Genomic DNA, 20,653 nt, shown 5'->3' with positions numbered 1-20,653 from the left:
CTGAAGGTTATAGTATCTTGCATGCGAAGATACTCCAATTCCAAGGTGTCGGGGTTAGATTTGGATTTAATTTGTGTCTCAGATAAATATCACTGGAAGCATATGTTTCTGTAACTTTAAAGGCACACCCTGGGAAGAAGTTGTTCCTTTTTTTATTCCCAGAGAATAACTAACTTTTCAAATTTCAAGTTATACTGAAATATTATTTGCTTACTTTCTCTTGGAAGCATTGGTCATCTGGAAAGTAAGTCATTTGGCTCTGTCACTGTACCTAGTTTTTCCTGTTAATATCTGTTCCTTCTAATAACATTACCATTTATTTTATAGTGCTTTGGCAAATGTGGTATGCTGGCTTTAATAGTAAGAGTAAGCAATAACTAATAAAAAGTCCATGTTATCCATTTTTGTCCTTGAAATACCTAGATAACTGCATGAAAGTTTTTAGTAAACTGAGGAGACTTCCTAAATTGAATTTAGGGATGCACATGGATGAGAGTTTCATGGGGGTGGGGAGGCAAGTGTGCTTAGATTGCAATTGTATCCAAGAGCAGATGCACATCAATGAAATAACAGATCATTTGGAGTGTTAGAATATTGCAGTAATTGATGTACTTTTACATACAGTATGTCCTCAGTCAAAAATACTTCAGTGGATGGGTAAGAAGATTCAAAGAGGCTGAAAGGGAGGAAAAAAGGAAGAGCCACAGAGACAGACAGACAGATATGTAGACAGATATGTAGTATCAGGAAATTACAATCTTAAATGATATAACCAAAATATTTTAGTCAGAAACCTGTGAAATAAGAGATTCTCTAGTTTCTTTTCCTTTGTTTCAAAAGTGAATACTGTCATGATTTTATTGTCATAAAGAGCTATCAATAAGGGAAATCCCTCTATAAAGAAACATCAGTACCTGCTCTATTTCATAGAACCTTAGAAAGTGACTTCTTCTGGTTCATATGAAGACTATGTCTTGGAGGCAGAACTTGAATCCATGTTTTCCTGAACCAGAACATTGCTCTATTTGGGGCGACCAGGTAGCACAGCGAGTAAGAGCACTTGGCTCCAGTGTCCGGATGACCTGGAGATCTATTCCCGGCTCAGACACTTAGCATCCACCCAGAAACACCTGGCCATGTAACCTTGAGAAAGTTACTTAACCCCAATTGCTTAGGGGCGGCCAGGTGGCTCAGCGAGTAAGAGCACCAGCTCCAGTGTAGGGATGACCTGGATCAAATCCAGGCTCAGATACTGAGCACCACACCCAGAAATAACTGGCCGTGTAACCTTGAGCAAGTTACTTAACCCCAATTGCTTAAAAAAAAAAAGCATTGCTCTATTTACACCCTGCTACTCTGCCTTTATTTTACCTGTTACATTAACATGTAAACACAGGCAACTTGGTGGACTAATGCATAGATGCATAGAGCACAGGAAATCAAGAAGTCTTTTCATTTCTTTTTGTTTGTTTGTTTGTTTTTTGGAGGGGCAATTGGGTTTAAGTGACTTGCCCAAGGTCACATGGCTAGTAAGTGTTAGGTGTCTGAGGCCAGATTTCAACTCAGGTCCTCCTGAGTCCAGGGTTGGTGCTTTATTCATTGTGCCACCTTGCCACCTGGTCTTTTCCTTTCTGCCTCCAGAATTTACTAATTCTGGGACACTGGGCAGATCACACTAAACTCATTAAAATGGGGATAACAAGACTACCTTCTTTACAGGGTTGTTGTGGAGAACAAATGAGATAATGTCTATAAATTTTTTTTAATATTAAAGCACAATATAAATTTAGCTATTAGGTATCCTTAACTACTTATACACTTGAATGGAATAGTTAAGAAAAGTCTTAGAATACACAGGACTTAGCAATGTGAGGAGCCTTCATAGTAAAAAGCCCTTCCATCCAGATTATTGCTGAAAGAATAATTGTTAGGAGCTCTTCTTATTAATTATACTACTAACACTGAAAAATCCCTTCTAAAAGGCCCAAAGCTGACTGTTTCGTTAAAGTTTCATTAGTTAAAAAAAGCAGAATCCAATCCAGAAACACACACACACACACACACACACACACACACACACACTAATCAGTTCTCATATAGTTGACAACCTTTTTTCATTGAAGTCAAAGAACCAAAAATTTAAAAATACAATTATCATGCACTCTTTTGTTCTAAATATAATTTCTCAATTCCCTGCTAATACAATATATGTTGTCCTCACATCTTTCCTTAGTAGTAGTACCTCAAAATTGATGCCAAACGAAGCATAAATTGAAAGAGGGAAAATAAAAATAAAATAAAAACAAGCCTTATAAACATACCTGTAGTCTTGCTCTCCCCCTCTTCCAAGTACTGCATAGTCAGGTGGTAGAAGAGTTAGTAGAAACACTGACATTTGCAAAGGTGGGGGAAAATCCCTAGGTGGGGAGGAAACATGATAAAACCATTTGTGCCCTTGTCTTCTTTTATAAAAATAATGAAACCTTTAACTAATAGGCATTGATTGTATTTAGATACGAGATGATCCCTTGATAAGTCTGTCAAATGCTGCATAAAAATAAAGGCAAATCAATAAACCACATCACTGGGTGGTTGCCATTTAAAGAGTAGAATGAGAGATGACTTTGAAGATTGAAATGCAAGTAGGTAAGGGAAGACAGATTTATAGTTCTTGTTAAAGACAAGTTACTGGAATAATCTCAGTTTTCTTCCTCTATTTTTTTTAAAGGATACAAATAGACGCAAGTCAATTTAATGATGTTGATGTCATTGCTGCACATGATAAGGTGTTGGGAAGAACTTTTTCAAGATGGGCAATGTTTATTGTTGAATCAATAAAGAACAAAGTATTCATATCAATTCAGCCATCAACTTCATTGACTAAATGTTTGATTCAAGATTTTTATTTGAAGCGCAATTTTTTTTTTCCATCTCCTTCAATGATATGAAAATCATTGTCTTCTGATAGGCTCAGGAATGCTAATACTGGACATTTCTACAATATTTAAGCTTAATATTTAAATGCAAAACAGACTTTCAGATTTGACACTTTATAGTATTATGGCTAAGAGCTCACATGTCTCTTTTGTGGAAACATTTCAATTCCAATCTTGGTCTAATCATTTTAGGGAATATGGTACACTTCCAAAGAGTGCTGAATTTGAAGAGGTCCTGGTTTTGAATTCAGACTCTTCTACTTCCTAATTTTCACCCTTGGTCAGTCACAAGTTCCTACAACTAAGCTTACTCATCTGTGAAATGGGAGTTTGTGCTATATGACTTCCAAGGTCTCTTATAGTTCTTAGTTGATGATATTAAACAAGGAAATTCCAATTCAAATATCATTCCTGGAGGTCACACCATAAAAAGCTACTAGAAACTTCCAATATTAATATTATCATTGAAATATCAAAATAAATCTGTCTACACTTCTAAGTTCAAGATGGGCAGTCATTATTATGACTGAATTGCAGAATGAGATTTATGATGGGAGAAAGTATATTTGGTTTCATTTGTTTTAGCTTGAAGAGATACAGAAGATAGGAGTCTTTCTGAAATCTCAGTGTTTTTCATACTTCAACTATTTGCTGTTATTCCTTTCCTCCCAAGTTTAGAGGTTCTCTACTAAAATAACCAATAACAGAACTTTCCTCTCTTCACCAGAGAAGATTAAAGTTGAATCTTCTTCAGTGCTCTGCTTATGTATTACACAAAAATGTGCATCCATAAAACAGATGTGTATTTGAAGGAAATATGCAATCTTCTTTGAGTATACATTTCAAAATCACCATTTTCCTAAAGATACTCATATGATACTCCTAAGCCAACATTTATTGTTGAATTGACTTTATCTTAACCTTGTATCCATTCCAAATTTGGGCAACTTAGAAATAATCTAGAAGAAAAATTTAATAACTTTAATTAGTTTTACATTGCTTCTGGAAAAGGAAATATAGCACCTAACTAATAATTTCACTCTTTCTTACAGTTCAGTGAAAGGAAATTGAGGGTTTAACATATTGTATGATCCAAATTTTCACTAGTTCTGATTTCAAAGGCACCTAAATCAATTCTCTGTTGTGTACAAACATACCTTATTATTACAAAACACATCTGGGGAGAAAAAGTCGATCTTTACTGATTTTTTTACTTATTATTTCAAAAATGGTGATATAAAATCAAAGACTATGAGATGATATCTGAAAGATCATCTCACCTAATTCAGTTGACACATGGAAACATGAGGCTAAGAGTTGTGTTTTACAGTTCATCAGATAGCTAATAAGTAACAAAGCCTTAGTGAACATTTAGAAAAAGTGGCAGTGATCATGAAGGGCATGGCTTTGGCAAGAACAAATCTTATCAGACTTAATTTTTTTGCTTTATTTGGTAAGATTGCTAAACTGCAATGCTATAGATATAATTTCACTAAAAGAAATCCTATCTTCTGATTCATAACCCAGGGATCTTTCCAATACAAAATTTAGGATGCATTTTAATTTTATTTCTTCATAAAAAGTTTTTGTTTTCCCTGGCACAGTTTAATGCATATGAGTGAATTAGGCTTTTAAAGATTAGTGCACACATATAGTTAAAATAAATTATGAGATCTGAGAAACAGGAAAATTATGTACATTTCACATATAGTCAAATGTCATTATTTTTAATGCCATTAGTTCAGAATTTCCTGGAATTAAGATGTTATTCATGCAATTTTGATTGAATAAAAAGTTTAATTAGTTCTGCTAATATTTTGTGTCTTAATTTTGACTAAAGGTGATTCAAAGATCAAGAGATTGTTTTGCAATTTTCCTCCAAGGAAAGGATTAAAAATAAAATAAAGGGTCTTCAAAATTCAGTGCACCTTCACATTCTGAATCCAAAACATTATCACCAATAGCTTAGGTTTCTGATACATTGTGATGTCATTTCATCCTATTGTGACTTTTTATTTACTTGTATCCTATTTATATCATGTATTGTCTGTACCTAATATTTTGTAACTAAAGCACAGAGTGAGATGAAGTTAACTACAAACGCTGAGAATAACAATTTTTATAGCTATAGTGAGAAAAGTAGGAAGACATATCTGGCCCTGCTAAGTGAAAACAGAGAGGAGACCGGATTTTGTTCTTACTTTCCTTCTGCTTATTCCATCACTGACAGTGGTCTTTAGATGGAGATGGGAAAGAAAGGAACAAAAATAGCTGATGGGGAGTTGATGTGCAGGATAAGGCAGGACATAATAGGGAGCTCCTAGTGGTAATTGGTAAATTCAAGTCCCTTGACCCAAATGATTTGATTCTTTGGTAAGGAAATAACTGGCCAATTCTGGACCTTGATGGAACCTAGACAGAAAAAGTAGATCTCAGTTCCCTCCCATTACTAAACAACAGCTTGACTTACCCCAACTTACAACTCACCCCACTAGTCAAATGGTAAATATGAACCAAATTTCTGAACCTCTACTATCAGCCTTTGTGATATTATGGGGGGAAAATGAGGTGCCATGGGACTGAAGAAGGGAAAATGTCCCAGTTTTCAAAAGGAGTGCAAGAAAGAAATCAATATCCTGTAGAACAGAGAATTTTACTTTAATTGCTAGGGAAATTCAGGATAATATTCTTAAAGAGGTGCTTAGTGAACATTTAGAAAAAGAGGCAGTGGTCATGAAGAGCATGACTTTAGCAAGAATGAGTCATATAGGACTAATCTCTTTTTTTTTTTTTTGGCTTCATTCAGTAAGATTACTAAACTGTAATGCTATAGGTATAGTTTCACTTGATTCTAATAAAGTCATTGCTAAAGTCTCTTTTACTAGGCATATAAAAACATGGAGATAGGTGGGTGAGATGATAGTATATTTAGGTAGTTTTAGAACTATTTTATGTTATTTTACATCAACTTGAAAAGAACTCCATAGAGGATTTCTGGAAGTTCCTGTGATTAACCCCTTGCTGTTTAATATTTTCATCAATGTCTTAGTAAAAAAAAGGGGGGGGGGACTAGATAGCATGCTTATCAAATTTGCAGGTGACACTAAAATTAATCAGAGCCATTCAGGATGAAAAAAAGATTATATTTTATAGGCTAAAACATTGATTTGAGCTGAATTAAATAGAATCTAGATCAGACAAAGGTACAGTTTTACATATAAGTTCAAAAATCAGTATCACAAGTGCAAGATGGAAGTATTGTGGCTAGGTAGCAGTTGGTCACAACAAGTTCTGGGGCTCTTAGTGAACTACAAGCTCATTATGAATCAACAATGTGATATAGAAGCCAGTCAATTAAGCCTTTAAGTGAGTTCTCTGCCAACCATTGTATTAGAAACTAGACACAGATAGAAAAAGGAAATAGTCCCTGGATGTCAAGGTTCACATCAGCTATTGAGGAAAAAAAAATAATTTGATTCTGAGCTGCATTGAGAAAGTCACAGCTTTCAGAAAAAAATCACCTCATAACCCTGTATTCTGCCCTAAGTCTACATGGGGATTTTAATGTTGAGAAAACCATTCTAGGAGGGCAGCTGTCATAGAGTATAGGTTGCAAATCTGCATTGGCAGATGGCACTTCCTTATGAAGAGTTTTTTTGTTTTGTTTTGTTTTGTTTTGTTTAGCATTATCTAGTTTATTTATGCCTGCGAAAAGGTAGATGTCACAGCACACACCCCTCAGGAGTGGAGTGCCTGCCATTTGTTCAAGGGGCCCCGGCTGGGGATGTACTTAACTCCACAGCCATCAGGAATGAGTCGCTTCTCAGTTATCATATCCTCAAACTCATCAGAAATGAACTTGGTGAAACCCCATTTCTTGGAGATGTGGATCGTCTGGTGGCCAGGGAACTTGAACTTGGCTCTACGCAAAGCTTCAATCACATGTTCTTTATTCTGGACCTTGGTTCGAATCTACATGATAACTTGGCCAATGTGCACACGGGCTACAGTGCCTTGGGGCTTCCGAAAGGCTCCCCGCATGCCAGTCCGGAGCCTATCAGCCCCAGCACATAAACACCTTATTGATGTGGATGCCATGAATAGGATGTAGCCGCACACGAATATGAAAGCCATCCTTGCCACAACTCTTCACCACGTACTTGTTGGCACAGATCCGAGTGGCCTCTAAGGCTTCGGATTACAGCTGTTTATATTCATCTGACACCATGTTGCCACATGATGGAAATTCATCCACTTTCTCTTCTTTCTACCAAGATCAAAGATTCTTATCTTGACATCAGGAACTCCCCTGCAGAAACGGGACTTCGGGTATGGCTTATTTTTACAGTACGTATAACAGTGGGCGGGATGACAGCCCATGGTGCCTGCGCCAGCAAGGACTGTATCTGCAAGGAGAGAAGGGAAACAAGGGTGTCTGTCGGGGCCGGAGCCGGAACACAGGGCTGGGTGGGGTACCGAGGCCGGGGCCGAGGCGGTGAGGGAGAGACCGCACGACCACAGGCACTCACCTCGCCACAGGGAAAGGGCTGAAGAGTTCTTTATATCAATGAAATCACATATCCAATCCAAAATAAATAGATAATATAAGCTGGAATGTGTCCAGGGAAAGGCAACTAAGAAGAACCTTAAGTTCATGACATACAAGGATTGGTTGAAGGAACTGAGTTTAATGTGGAGAAGTGAAGATTTAAGGGGAAATGATACTTATCTTTAAGTATTTGAAGGGTTGATGTGTCTCTGGCATGTAGGACTTTTCTTTTTGTCTGCAGAGGATTGAGCTGGAAACAGTGGATGGAAGGGTTTTTTTTGCTTTAATGTCAGGGACCATTGTAATAAAGAAGTCAAATGGGCACCATGAGGGAATGGGTTCTCCATCATTGGATGTCTTCGAACAAGGGCTTGATGCTCACCTCTCAGGTATGTTGTAGAAGAAAATATTTTCAGACATGGGCAGGAATAGACAACTACTGAAGTGACTCTTCCCCCCTAAAATTCTTGGCATATAGTCCTGTGACACTTGAATATTAAACTAATAAAATTGCATTTCTTCAAAAATATTATATGTCAGAATTTTGTGGACAGACTGATTTCCTTGCACTATTATTTCTGGTTAAGATTTTAAAATTATCATTTTAAAAAATATGAATCTATAGTATAGTATTTTGTGTATGATTTTGTACTTTTTCCAAAGCAGGGTCCATTTCTGTTTCTCTTGATTTGGAAAAACACCACAGTATGTAATGAAAGACCTGTAATGTCATTTGATTGCCATAAGTAGCATGGTGACCAGGAATCAGGCTGATGTCTGCTAAACTACTATTTGTAAATACAATGCTTAACATAGCTGAGCTAGACATGGTCTCAAAGTTGCTTTGATTACCTTTTCACTGTAATAAATCTGGAAGAAAAAAAACAACTTTGTTGTACCATATATAATCCTTAAGACTGTAAAATGATTTGTTCTTAATCTCACAGTATCTGATCTCATAGTTCAGAGGATGGAACTGGATTATGATTTCTTGTATGACAATTTTAATAGAATTTATTTGTGAAAGATTTTGAGGCAACTGGACTATTGCCCTGAGCCTGAGTGTTATCTGAAGCTCACTGCTGGATGACTGGTTCTCATTTTCAGTTGTCTTATTAAAATAATCCAAAGTTTAAAAGAGTTCTCTAACTTTTGAACTTACTTTCTTAAGCCAAGAACACTAGTGTTGTTATTGTTATTTTCACATTATAGATTTCAAATCCCCTTAAAAAGTAGTGCTAGGAAGTGTAGCTATTGCCTGTTGTGTAATAGCCCACCAGGATTGTGAGAAGCTAGAGAATCAAAGATATTTTGTATATTTTATCTTGATAGTGGATCACAAATTCAGATCATAAATTTTAGAGCTTGAAGGGACCTGAGAGGTCATCTAGGCCAGAGGTATCAAACACATGTCTCATGGCCACCTGCTTTGGTGGTCCAAAATAATCCAGAGTATGGTCATCCAGATTAAATTGTAATTGGGAAATATTTACCAAAAAAGTAATAGAACACAAATCATTCTAATATATGGTTTTCTAAGTCAATATGTAGCCTGTAGGGATCATTTTGTATGGTTTATTGCCCCCCATTTTGATTTGACCTTGACACCAGTAATTTAGTCCCAACCTCTCATTTTACAAGTAAGAAAACTGAGACCCAAAGAGGTTAATCAGTTACTTAGGGTCATACAAGTAATAACTGTCAATGCTTATATTTAAACCCACTCCCTCTGATTCTAAATCCAGCATTTATTCCACCATACTCCATAGAGAAGTATTGTCTGAAACATCTTTTACCTGTTATTCCAAACAGTATGGAAGTCCAGAAAAGATTTGTCATAGGTCTATTGATTTACTGAATCAAAATTCACACATTAGCCAGTGAGAAAAATCATACTATTATACTATAATCCATAACCACTGCCAATACCTTTATTCACGTTTCAGTGTTTCATCCCTAGAATATACTATGGTAACCCCGAAAGATCAATTCCTGAAGAAAGAAGCATAAAAAAAATATTATTTTGCATCTAATTGTAAACTTGATTCATTGGGGAACTTGATAGCTCTTTCCAATCAATGTAGTATGAATTACCTGTATGATATCATCTCTCTTTATGAATGTCCTCGTTACCCAGAAAGGTGAAGCCTACTTGCCCTTGCTCAGATAAGCAACAACTGACTCAGTTGAAGCTTAGGTTTCTATGTGCTTAGCAAAGGAATTTTAGCTATATTTGAATTGATCCTCAGTTCATAAGTGACAACTCAGAATGAAAGTCCTCGAGATTTACTGAACTTCCTTAAATAGAAGCAGGTTCTAAACATAGATATGATTAGTTTCATGAGGTCATAATAGATGATGTGTTTTAAATACAATTTTAGCAAGCTTTATTCTGTACTTTTCTTTTTAATCTATAGTAAGTTAGAACAAAAATAATTGAAAAGGTGAAGAGGATGTTTACTGGAGGACAAAGCACACTGGAATCAGTCAGAAATGACTGCTGATCATACAAGGGGAAACATTCATGCCTCAGCCACTTTGAAAATTAGGACATTTGCCTTTATCCACTCTTTTGCTATGTCGTGACAAGGAAATAGCACTCTGAATCAGAAAGTTTGGCAATATGGTATGATAAATTGCAAACCATACTTGAAGTCAGGAATATCACCAGCAAATTTTTCCTCTGAGACACTGAATATTTGACTCTGAGTCAGTTCCTGAACCTCCCAGTGCTCTAGACAGCTTTCTAAGTCTCTGGAGTTTGAAGTAGTGAGCAAAGAAGAAGGATCACATTTCAATATTTAGCTCTCATGATCAAAAAGCCAATATTGTATGAATGTAAAGAGTATTTTTTCTGAGTAATAGAAGTAAATAATGATATAACTTAGATAAATCATTTACCTAATGGTCAAAAATGTCCCAGAAAATCCCAAATGCTAGAAAACTTGATTCAACTAGGAAACAGTCTTTCTAAATTCACAAAGGAAGAAAATAACAGAACGAGATAGAAAATTGAAAGAGGCTATCAAGTTCTTGTTATGTATTGGGAGTAATTTATCCTTTTTGCACAGCTGTTGTCATGTTGTCTTCTCTATTAGATTGTGAGTCCCTTAAGGAGGGTAGTTATTTTTGCCATTATTTGGATCCCTAGCACTTAACTTAATGCCTGGAACATAGGTGCTTAAAAACGTTTGTTGGCTGACCAATGAGCTGACGACTAGACAGTGGGGTTTCAAAGACAAAAAAACAAAATGATTATTTTATCCTGAAACAAAAGTTTCATGATATAATGTGAAATAAGGCAAAAAAGTAGGTTGAAGCCAGGTTGTGAAAGCCTTAAAATGCCAGGATAGGAAATCTTATTCAGTGGGTATTGCAGAACCATTGAGATGTTTTGTTGAGAATGACAGTATCATAAGCAGACCTGTGCATTTTTAATATTAAGTTAGTGGCTGACAGATTAAATAATGGTAAGACCAGCTAGAGACTGGCTAGTTTGGAATTTATTTCAGTAATCTAAACTAAAAGTTATAAAATGTAAACTTTGATTAGTAGTGGAAGTGGGAAGTAGAAAAAAGTAAGAGATGTTTAGGGTTAAAAACCAAGAGGACTCTTGAACTGGTGTACTATAAACATGGGTATGATTCATATCATATAATGCCATTGTAGATGATGTGTTCTACACGTAATTTTAGCAAGCTTAATTTGACATAAGATGGGAAGAGTAACAGATTACTCCAAGGTTTAGAACCTATGTGCCTTAGAAGATGGTGGTGCAATAAAAAGAAATAGAGAACTTGGGAAAGTGCACATCTACTGAGGCAAAGGATGGTGAATTCACCTCTAGAGATGTTAATTTTGAGGTCATAATAGGATATCCAGAGACATGTATTAAACTGTCAGTGGACATGAACTTGTTTTCTGCTTTGAAAGTGGCAAGAATATAGACTTGAGAGATGCCTACACTTTGGGGGATGGAGGAGGAAGATGAATGATAAAAAAAATAAATAGTAGTAGGGCCAAGAGAGATCAATGTTTGGAAGCCAAGGGAGGACTGAATATCCAAAAAAGGAGGTGAGATGCTGGCAGAAAGCTCAGTGAAGAAGAAGCAATAGAAAAAGCTACAGAATTTGGATATTTAAGAGGTGACCTTCAAGAGATCAGTTCATTAGAGTGATGGGGTCAGAAAAAAGAATGTAAAGAGTGGACTGAGAGATTGGTTAGAAAATGGAGGCAGCAATTTTAGATGACTCTATCTTGAAACGTGGAAAATGAAAAGGAAGAGAGATATGGGATGATAGCAGGAAAGGATAGTGGGATCAAGTGAAAATTTTTAAGGTTGTAGAAGACTTGAACACACTGGTAAACATCCCAAAAGGAGTCACTAGGTAGTAAAATTGAAAATGAGAGAAAAAGGAATCTTGAAAAACCAAGTTCTTAGAGTAGATGAGAAGAAAAAGGGGATTATACTTGCCAAGATAGATAATGAGTTTATCCTTTGATACTAGAGAAAAGTTGCAGATTGCATGTGTGAACACAGAGGGTTTTTTTTTAAGTTATGGATGATGAGATTGCTCAGGACAGATGACACTAATCTGCTAATAACTGAGTGACATTGTGATGTATTTAATGTGACTAAGGTATATTGATAACATATTTTTCAACATATTTCATTTGCATAGGTGGACAAAGAGGGTAAAGCCTGGGTTACTATGGCTTGTTTCACAAGTTCAGTTGAGGGAAACTATTGGTTTCAAATATCAATGTCACCAAGTTTCAAAAGTCATTATAGATACTTCATTATCTACTTCTGTTTTCACAAAAGCAGGGAATCAAACACAGAATGTCAGTGGCTAAATGAATTCTAATTTTATGTTCTCCTTTATAAATCCATGGACAATTATCTCTGTGGCCATTTGGGATTTATAATTATAGAAAACACATATGGACAGTGGGAATAATAATAATACTAATAATAATTACTGAAATTTATATAGAACTTTAATGTTTACAAAGAGATTTTATACAGTTTCTGATTTGCACCTCACGCAATTATTGAGAGGTAAGTACTTCTGTTACTATCAACATTTTGTAGACAAGAATACTGAGGCTCAGACTGTGCCCATGGTCATGTGGTTGCTGAGTATCAGAGATAGGATTCAAATCCAGAAATTTCTGACTTTAAACCCAACACTTTTCATTATGTCACACTACCTTCAAATCTATTTCTAAAAGATTAAAAAGATCTTGGATGTTATGATATCTCTTGGACAAACCTAGACTGGCTTTACCTGATAGTATAGTATTGGTAACTCCCTCCCTACCCCCTGAAAGAGAATGAATTCCTCTTATCTACTCAAGAGAATTAAGTTTCCATTTCAGAGAGCAGGTACCACATCTTCTTGATGGATTGTCAGATACACTGAAGGTGGTAGAGGAGGAAGGTCTATAGACAAGTTAGAAACTTATTGCTCAGGGTTCTTGGACTCCTCGTTAGAATCTTCTCTTGTTAACCATCCTTTTTTCTTAGGTTGTTGGATTATAGAGGAGTCCTAACTGGTTTTTTGAAAGAGACCAGAATTCATTGACTAGATAGAAAAATGGTGAATATCTCAGTCACAGTTGTAGCAAATTCAAATAGAAAGGGATACCAGCTGGCAGCATACTGACTTAGAAAACCACAAATTAATATTATCTACATTGTGTTGTATTTTTATTTTTTTCATTAAATGTTTCCCAGTTAAATTTTAATCTGGTTCATCCAGTTTTGCAGGCAGGTCTCTGAAGTATCAAATTTCAGGCCAGCAATTTGATACTTCTGACAGAAGACCATCCTAATAAGTCTGTAGAATCGATCCATTGGCATCCATAATCTCTGGAGCTCAAGATGAACTATAATGCTCTTTGACTGCCTCAGAAACTCTCCTTGAAAACTGTTATGGAAACTTTCTGATCCTTTTGTTCTTAGATTATTTGTCTGTAAAAGTAAGCTTTAACTGTAGGTACTCTAAGAAATTTTTCCACATTGACCAAAGAATTCACATCCTTTCAGAAAATGAACTGCATTAATATTAAATTTCTTTTGAAAAAGACGAAACCAAAGTTCTAAAGGGAGTTTAAGCTAAATGAAAGGATATCCCACAGGTTCTCCTTAGAAAGGCAAACAAAGAGAGTCTGAAGAGTTGATTTTATCAACTGGCTAAATTAGAAATGTAATTTAAGCAGAGAATTAGTTATCTTGCCTTGCCATTTTCCATATTGATCAAAAGCAAAAAGACCACCCTGAGGGCAATTGAAACTTCTGTATTCAACCTATTGTAGAGGTCGAATAAGTACTCAAGTCAGTCTGCCATCTCACTGATTTGAGAGGCTTATCCAATTATAGACATCCTACCCTATCCATGCCTATGACATGATTTGCTACTATTATTATTATTAATATTAGTCAAGGTTCCTCATTAGTCTTATATTGCAAGTATTTATGCCCAGCATTTGCCTTTCCATTCCTTTCTGTATTAAACTCCTCTTTAGTGAAGAGGTAGTGAAATTTTGTGATTATTTGGACAAAATCTTTCAAATATAATCAGCTTGTACTCAGTATCTTCAGTGTGAAGGTGGGAACAGAGGACAAAAATAGTTTGAAAATATGACTTAGAGATTAAGTACATAAGACATAGTAGTCAATGTCTACAGTAATCTACTATTTGATAAACCTGAAGAACCCAGGTTCTGGGATAAGAATTCACTATTTGAAAAAAAATTCTAGAAAAACTGGAAAATACTATGGCAGAAACTGGGCATATCCAACCTGTTACACCATATACCAAAATAAAGGCCAAGCAGGTCTACAATTTAGATAGAAAGGCTGATACTATAAGCAAATTAGGAGAGCAAGGAATAGTTGTGGTATATGAATATAATGGAATACTATTGTGCTATAGGAAGGAAGGAAGGAATAAAAAGTCTAAACATTTACTATGTTTTAAGCATAGTTCTAAATGCTGAGGATAGAAACAGCAAAAATAAGGCTGTCCCTATACACAAGACAGTCTAGTTAAAGGAGACAACATATGCAAGAAGAGATTTCAGTTGCATGGCAAATGGAAAGGGCTAAATATCTAAATGATTCAGTACTAGTATAGATAGCAATGCCCAATGAATGGCCTGTGATCAAAGGTGGCATAAAAGGGAAGCTAAGGGGAAGGCCATTCCCGCCAGAAGTTCTTACTACCTATTGGCCTGCACAGCAATGAATTTCAAAGGCTTCAACCTACTTTAATAAAATAAGACATGGATGTGGAAAAGTGTAAAAACATCAAAACACAAAATATTACCTTGCTTCTGCCATCTTGTCCCTCCCCAAAAGAAGTTTAGCCTGTGTAAAGGTTACCACAACAAGTAGAACAGAAGTAACCAGAAGTTTAAACAGAAAATATTTAATCCAAATTTGCCAAGCAGCTATATGTACTGAGAAGTTGGGGGAGGAGGAAAAAGGAAGGAAGAAAGGGAGAGAGAGATCACAAACCATCAAGAGCAATATTGGTTTATTATATAAACTGATTTGTAAAACAGACTTGTATAATGGATAGAGGGTCCACCTGGATTCAAGTCCTACCTCTTCCAAATATTGGTATATGATGAGCACCAAGTTCTTTAACCTTTCAGTAGCCCCAGGAAATTCTCTAAGACCATAAGTTGTATTGTGTATTGTATTGTATCAGTGGAAAGAATTCCTATCCTAGAAACATAAGAAATCATAAGTCTGCACTATGGTGGAGCATGGGAGAAAATTCTAAGCAGCATTTCCTTGTAACATAGTGAAAGGTAGTGGCAACAAAAATGAGCGTAGAGCAGTGGATGTCAAAGTGTGTTCCAGAATCTCCTGAGAGTTCCCAAAATTCTTTCAGGGGGTCTGCAAGGTCAAATATATTTTCACAATCATACTTAGATATTTTAATTTGTAATATGGTAAATATCAACAGATATAATTCCCATTAGCAAAAGCTCTTACAGGGTGGGGGGATCCTTAATCATTTTTAGAGTGTAAAGAGATTCTTAGAAAGAAATTTGAGCCCTTTTAGTCTAGAGAAAACTTGAATTGAGACCCAAACAAGCCCCAAAATATTGAAAAAAAAATGTCATAATCCTGACAAGAGAGTGAACAATATATTGACATGAAGTTGAACAAATTTGCAAAATTTTCTAAGACATTCTATTTTAGTAATCAGTGATAGAAGCACCAGCTGACCTTAACTTTCTCATCTGTAAAATAAGTATGACTATGTTCAGTTCCTCTCTCACAAGGTTATTGTGTTAAAATCACTTTAGGCACCTTAATATGCTATAGAAATAATGAATTATTATTATAGTAGAAAGGTGTTTTTTTAACTAAGGCTTCATCAAATCCATGGAGGGATGGGGAGGGAGGAGATGTTTGAGAAGTCTTGATATCATAATTATACTAATTTACCTATTGGTATAATTTTTTAAAGAAATACATGAAAAATTGTTTCAGATAAGGCAGAGAAGTCATTGTTTCTCCAACCCATCTTTATAAAAATATATATGCATATGTATATGTGTGTATATACATATATGTATGTGTGTGTATGTGTGTATGGAGTATTTTTATCACTCTTATGTTTTACAACTTGATGTGTAGAGGCAGGCATGAATACTACACAGCTCTATGGAAACAATATGGAAAGGTTTCAGAAAGCTCAGGAAAATTATCACAAGGTATTATGTTATAAATTACAACAATTGATATTCCAGAAAATTTCATGGAGATATGGAGATGCCTGAGAAAACAAGCTTCTTTATGAGTACAAGTGAGGCAAGCACATTGTTTTTGGATTACATATTTCAAAATCTGATACAATGATAGAATGATTATGTAGTAAATCATGTTAATCACTTTCTTGCACATCTGTTGTTTTCAGTGATGAAGAAGATTATAATTGTTTAAAATAAGTATAGCTTTCTATTACCTTTAGGATATGGAACGCCAGAAAAATGAGGTTTTTGTATATTTAGAGAACACTTTCATCACAGCTCCTTTAAAAAGAACTGTAGCTCATTTGTAATATTAAAAATAAAACTTGTACATTGGATTTCAATTTCTTATAATTCAGTAACTTCATGGAATAAAACATTTTCATAGTACTTCCAAAAACTCTTAAATAATTCCTTTATTTTGAAATGTTTTGATTAGATGCATTAAAAGACTAGGTTGGTTTTTTTTTTCATTTTTATCCCATTAACAGTTCTCCAGCTAATTTTGTCATTTGTTTACTTCAAGGAGATATGTATGTTGAGCAAAAGAAAGTGTTCACTGATTTCCCTTTCATAAAAATAGTTTTGCTGTATTATAAAGTGATAATTATCAAAACAATCTGATACTGGCTAAGAAATAAAGTGGTGGATCAGTGGAATAGATTGGGTACATATTACACTATAGTAAATAACCATAGTAATCTAGTATATTATAATCCCAAAGATCCAAGCTTTTGGAACAATAACTCATTATTTGAAAAAACCTGCTGGGAAAACTGGAAAGCAGTATGGCAGAAACTAGGTATAAACCAACATCTCACACTGTATATCATGTTAAGGTCAAAATGAGTACATGATTTACCCATAAAGGGTAATATTTACACAATAAAGAGAGCATGGAATTGTTAATTTGTCAGATTTATGTATAAGGGAAGAATATAGGACCAACAAAATATAGAGCATTACATAAAATAAATAATTTTGATTATATAAAATTAAAAAGGTTTTGCACAAACAAAACCAATGCATCCAAAATTAAAAGGAAAACAGAAAACTGGGAAAAATTTTGAAACAAGTATCTCTGATGAAGGCCTCATTTCTCAGATATATAGAGAAGTGAGTCAAATTTACAAAATAGAATTCATTCATTCTTCAATTGATAAATGGTCAAAGAATATGAATAGGCAATTTTCAAACAATGAAATCAAAGCTATTTAGTCATATTAAAAATGGTCTAAATTGCTTTTGATTAGAGGGATGCAAATTAACACAACTCTGAGGTATACTCCATACCAATCAAATTGACTAATATGATAAAAAGATAAGTGATAAATGTTGGAGGGGATGTTGAAAACTGGGACACTAATATACTATTGGTAGAATTGTAAACTGATCTGATCATTCTGGAGAACAATTTGAAATCATGCCCAAAGGGCCACAAAACTGTGCCTCCCCTTTGACCCAGCAGTACTATTGCTAGTTCTATATCCCAAAGACATCAGAAAAAGGAAAAGGACCTATTTGTACAAAAATATTTATAGCAGTTATTTTTGTGGCAACTAAGAATGAGAAATTGAGTGGTTATCCATCAATTGGGGAATGGCTAAACAAGTTGTAGTATATGCTTGTTATGGAATATTATTGTGCTATAAGAAATTACAAGCAGGATGATTTCAGAAAAACTGGGAGAGACATGAAGTGACACAAAGTGAAGTTAGGAGAATATTGTACACAGTTACAACAATATTGTACAATGAAGAACTTGAATGATTTAGCTATTCTCAGCAATACAGTGATCCAAGACAATCCCAAAGGACTCATGATGAAGCATGCTATCCATCCCCCAGAGAAAGAACTGATACTATCTGAATACAGACTAAAACATGCTATTTCTTTCTTTAGGTAAGCCCTAAACTTCTTTAAAAAAAACTCTTAAGGTTTAGGTGGGTATAGTGGCAAGAACACTGTCAGAGGAGCCAGAAATCATATTTGCACTTGAGTATGAAACCTTGTAGCTTTGGAACTTTGGGTAAGTCACTGCTCTCAGCCTTTTTCTTCTTCTATAAAATGCGGTTGCTAATAGCTGAAAAGTATACTTCAGTGGAGGAAGCCCTGGGGTTTGCAGTAAGAGGACCTAGGTTTGAATCTCAGCTCTTCTCTATGATAGTATTTCATGTGTCACCTTGGGCAATTCATTTCACTATTTTTTGGTATTTGTTTCCTCATCTGTAATATGAGAGAACTGAACTAGATAATCTTTAAGGTCCCTTCCCACTTTAAACTTCTCATCTTTTGAAAGGTAGTGCTTCTTAGTGATGCAGAATGGCCAATTCCAATTCAGTAAGATATGACTACAAATGTACCCTTTGCCATTTACTAACTGTGTCACCTCAGACTGCTCACTTAACCTCTCTGAGTATTGGTTTCTTTTTCTTTACATTGGGATGAAAGGCAGTATGGTATACTAAAGAGAAAACCCGCTGCAGAGTCAGGAAGACTTCACATCCTACATTTGGTACAAATTGGCTTTGTAACCCTGAGCAATCACTAAGAATCTCTCAGTGCCTCCTGGAAACTCACAACCTTTTCAGAATTTTGGTCCATCTGCATTGGTAGAGAAAGTTTACTCAGGTATGCTTCTCTACATTGATGAGATCGCAGGTCAGAGAATAATAAACATGCTAACATGTGAGCTATGTACTCACAGGATTATTTGTGAGCAAAGTATTTTGTAAATTTAAGGTACCAAATAGCGTAATAAAAAAAATTATTGTGTATCCATGCATTGTGTTTCACTACCTACAATGAGTATTTCCATTCTGGATCAGACATTTTTTCAATCCTATAGTTTAAAATCTATTAATCTAATGAATGATAAGCAGTCCAGAGAGAGAGAAAAGGAGAGAGAGATATCTATATGTTCACATATATATATGTATGCGTATATATACATACATAAAACGTGTGTATGTCGATACATGTGTACACATACACACACACACTTTTTTCACAGAAGATGGTTTGAGTATAACCTAAGGAGTAAGTATTTTTGAGTGTGAAGGTGATTTTCTAGATTAGTAATATTTCCTGTTGGTCAGGAAGACTAATTCTAGCAGATGGGGTTTCAGTTGAGTCTTAAAGAAATGCGGAAGTATTTGTCTCAGATCGGGAGTGGAGCTTTCTTTGCCCTATGGAAGAGCTGGAGGGATGGAGAGCATTTCCTGTGTGGTATAGAGTTATTAGGGTTGCCTGACTGTGGTTAACTGGGTATGGTAATTCAACATAGCTGTTAAATTGGTCATTCTAAAGCACAGGTATGATCATGCTATTCTCCTATTCAGGATGTTTCAAGAGTTCCCTTATGCTTTTAGGATAAAATACAAATCCCTATATAATGACATTTAAAACTTTCACAGTCTGTCTCCAACTTATCTTTTTCACTTACCTCACATTGATCCAATTTATAAACTTTGTATTCCCAACTATTTTCTACTACTCCCCATACAGAATATTCAATTTTTTGTCTCATGCTTTTACAAAGGTGGGTTCCCCATGCAATGCAATTCATTATCACCTTCTTCCAGTGCTTATTAGCACATTATCTGGTAGACTTATTGTTCATTTGTTTGCCATCATGTCCAACTCTTTGTCACCCTTGTTGGGGGGGCAGATGTTCTTGTCAAAGATACTGGAGTGGTTTGTCATTTCCTTCTCTACCTCATTTTATAAATGAGGAAACTGAGGCAGACAGGGTTAAATGACTGGCTGTGGGTTGTACAACTAGTGTCTGAGGGCAGATTTGAAATTTGGAAGAAGAATCTTCCTATCTTTAGGCCTGGTACTCTATGTACTGTGCCACCTAGCTGAACATTTTAGTGTTTTTCTGTCAAATCCAACTCTTCATGACCTCTTGCGATTTTCTTGACAAAGATACTATAATGATTTGCCATTTCTTCTCCAGATCATTTTACAATGTCTGTTAAGCCCTATATGTTAAGTATTGTGCTAGGTACAATGGACAGAGACAAAAATGTAAAATTATCCTGTCCTCTGAGGAGCTCACATTCTATTGGGGGAAATATGATATGCATGCACAATAATTTGAAAAGGGAAAAGAACTCTATTTCAGGAAGACAAGGAAAGGCTTCTCTTAAGAGGTGGTACCTGATCGTTAAAGGAGGTTTATCATTGTGGGATGAATGGCATTCTCAGAAGCGGAGTGGAGGAGAGACTGTATCCTCTGAAAGCAGGAAATAGGCAAATTTTGCCTTCATAGACTTCTTTAACTACCTCTCCATGACCCTTTTACTATCCTTGGCTCTCTTGTATATATATTTGGTGGAGGATGGAGAAAGCATATTATATATATATATATATCCCTTTTCAAATTATT

The 20,653-nt window shown here is 35.4% G+C and overlaps 1 protein-coding gene and 1 pseudogene across 8 annotated transcripts in view; one reads left to right on the top strand and one right to left on the bottom strand.

Moving 5' to 3' along the window:
- NCKAP5 (NCK associated protein 5) overlaps positions 1–20,653 on the top strand; it is a 1,185,533-nt gene that overhangs the window by 786,209 nt on the left and 378,671 nt on the right. The window lies entirely within an intron of this gene.
- LOC138146061 (large ribosomal subunit protein uL16-like) lies at positions 5,093–7,433 on the bottom strand (annotated as a pseudogene).

Source organism: Petaurus breviceps, unplaced genomic scaffold, assembly GCF_028583685.1.
Source record: "Petaurus breviceps papuanus isolate PSGF00001 unplaced genomic scaffold, PetGlider_PUasm1.0 90752, whole genome shotgun sequence".
In the NCBI taxonomy this organism is placed as follows: Eukaryota; Metazoa; Chordata; class Mammalia; order Diprotodontia; family Petauridae; genus Petaurus; species Petaurus breviceps.
The sequence above is the reverse complement of the archived record's forward strand: the minus strand, read 5'-3'. Positions and strand labels throughout refer to the sequence as shown.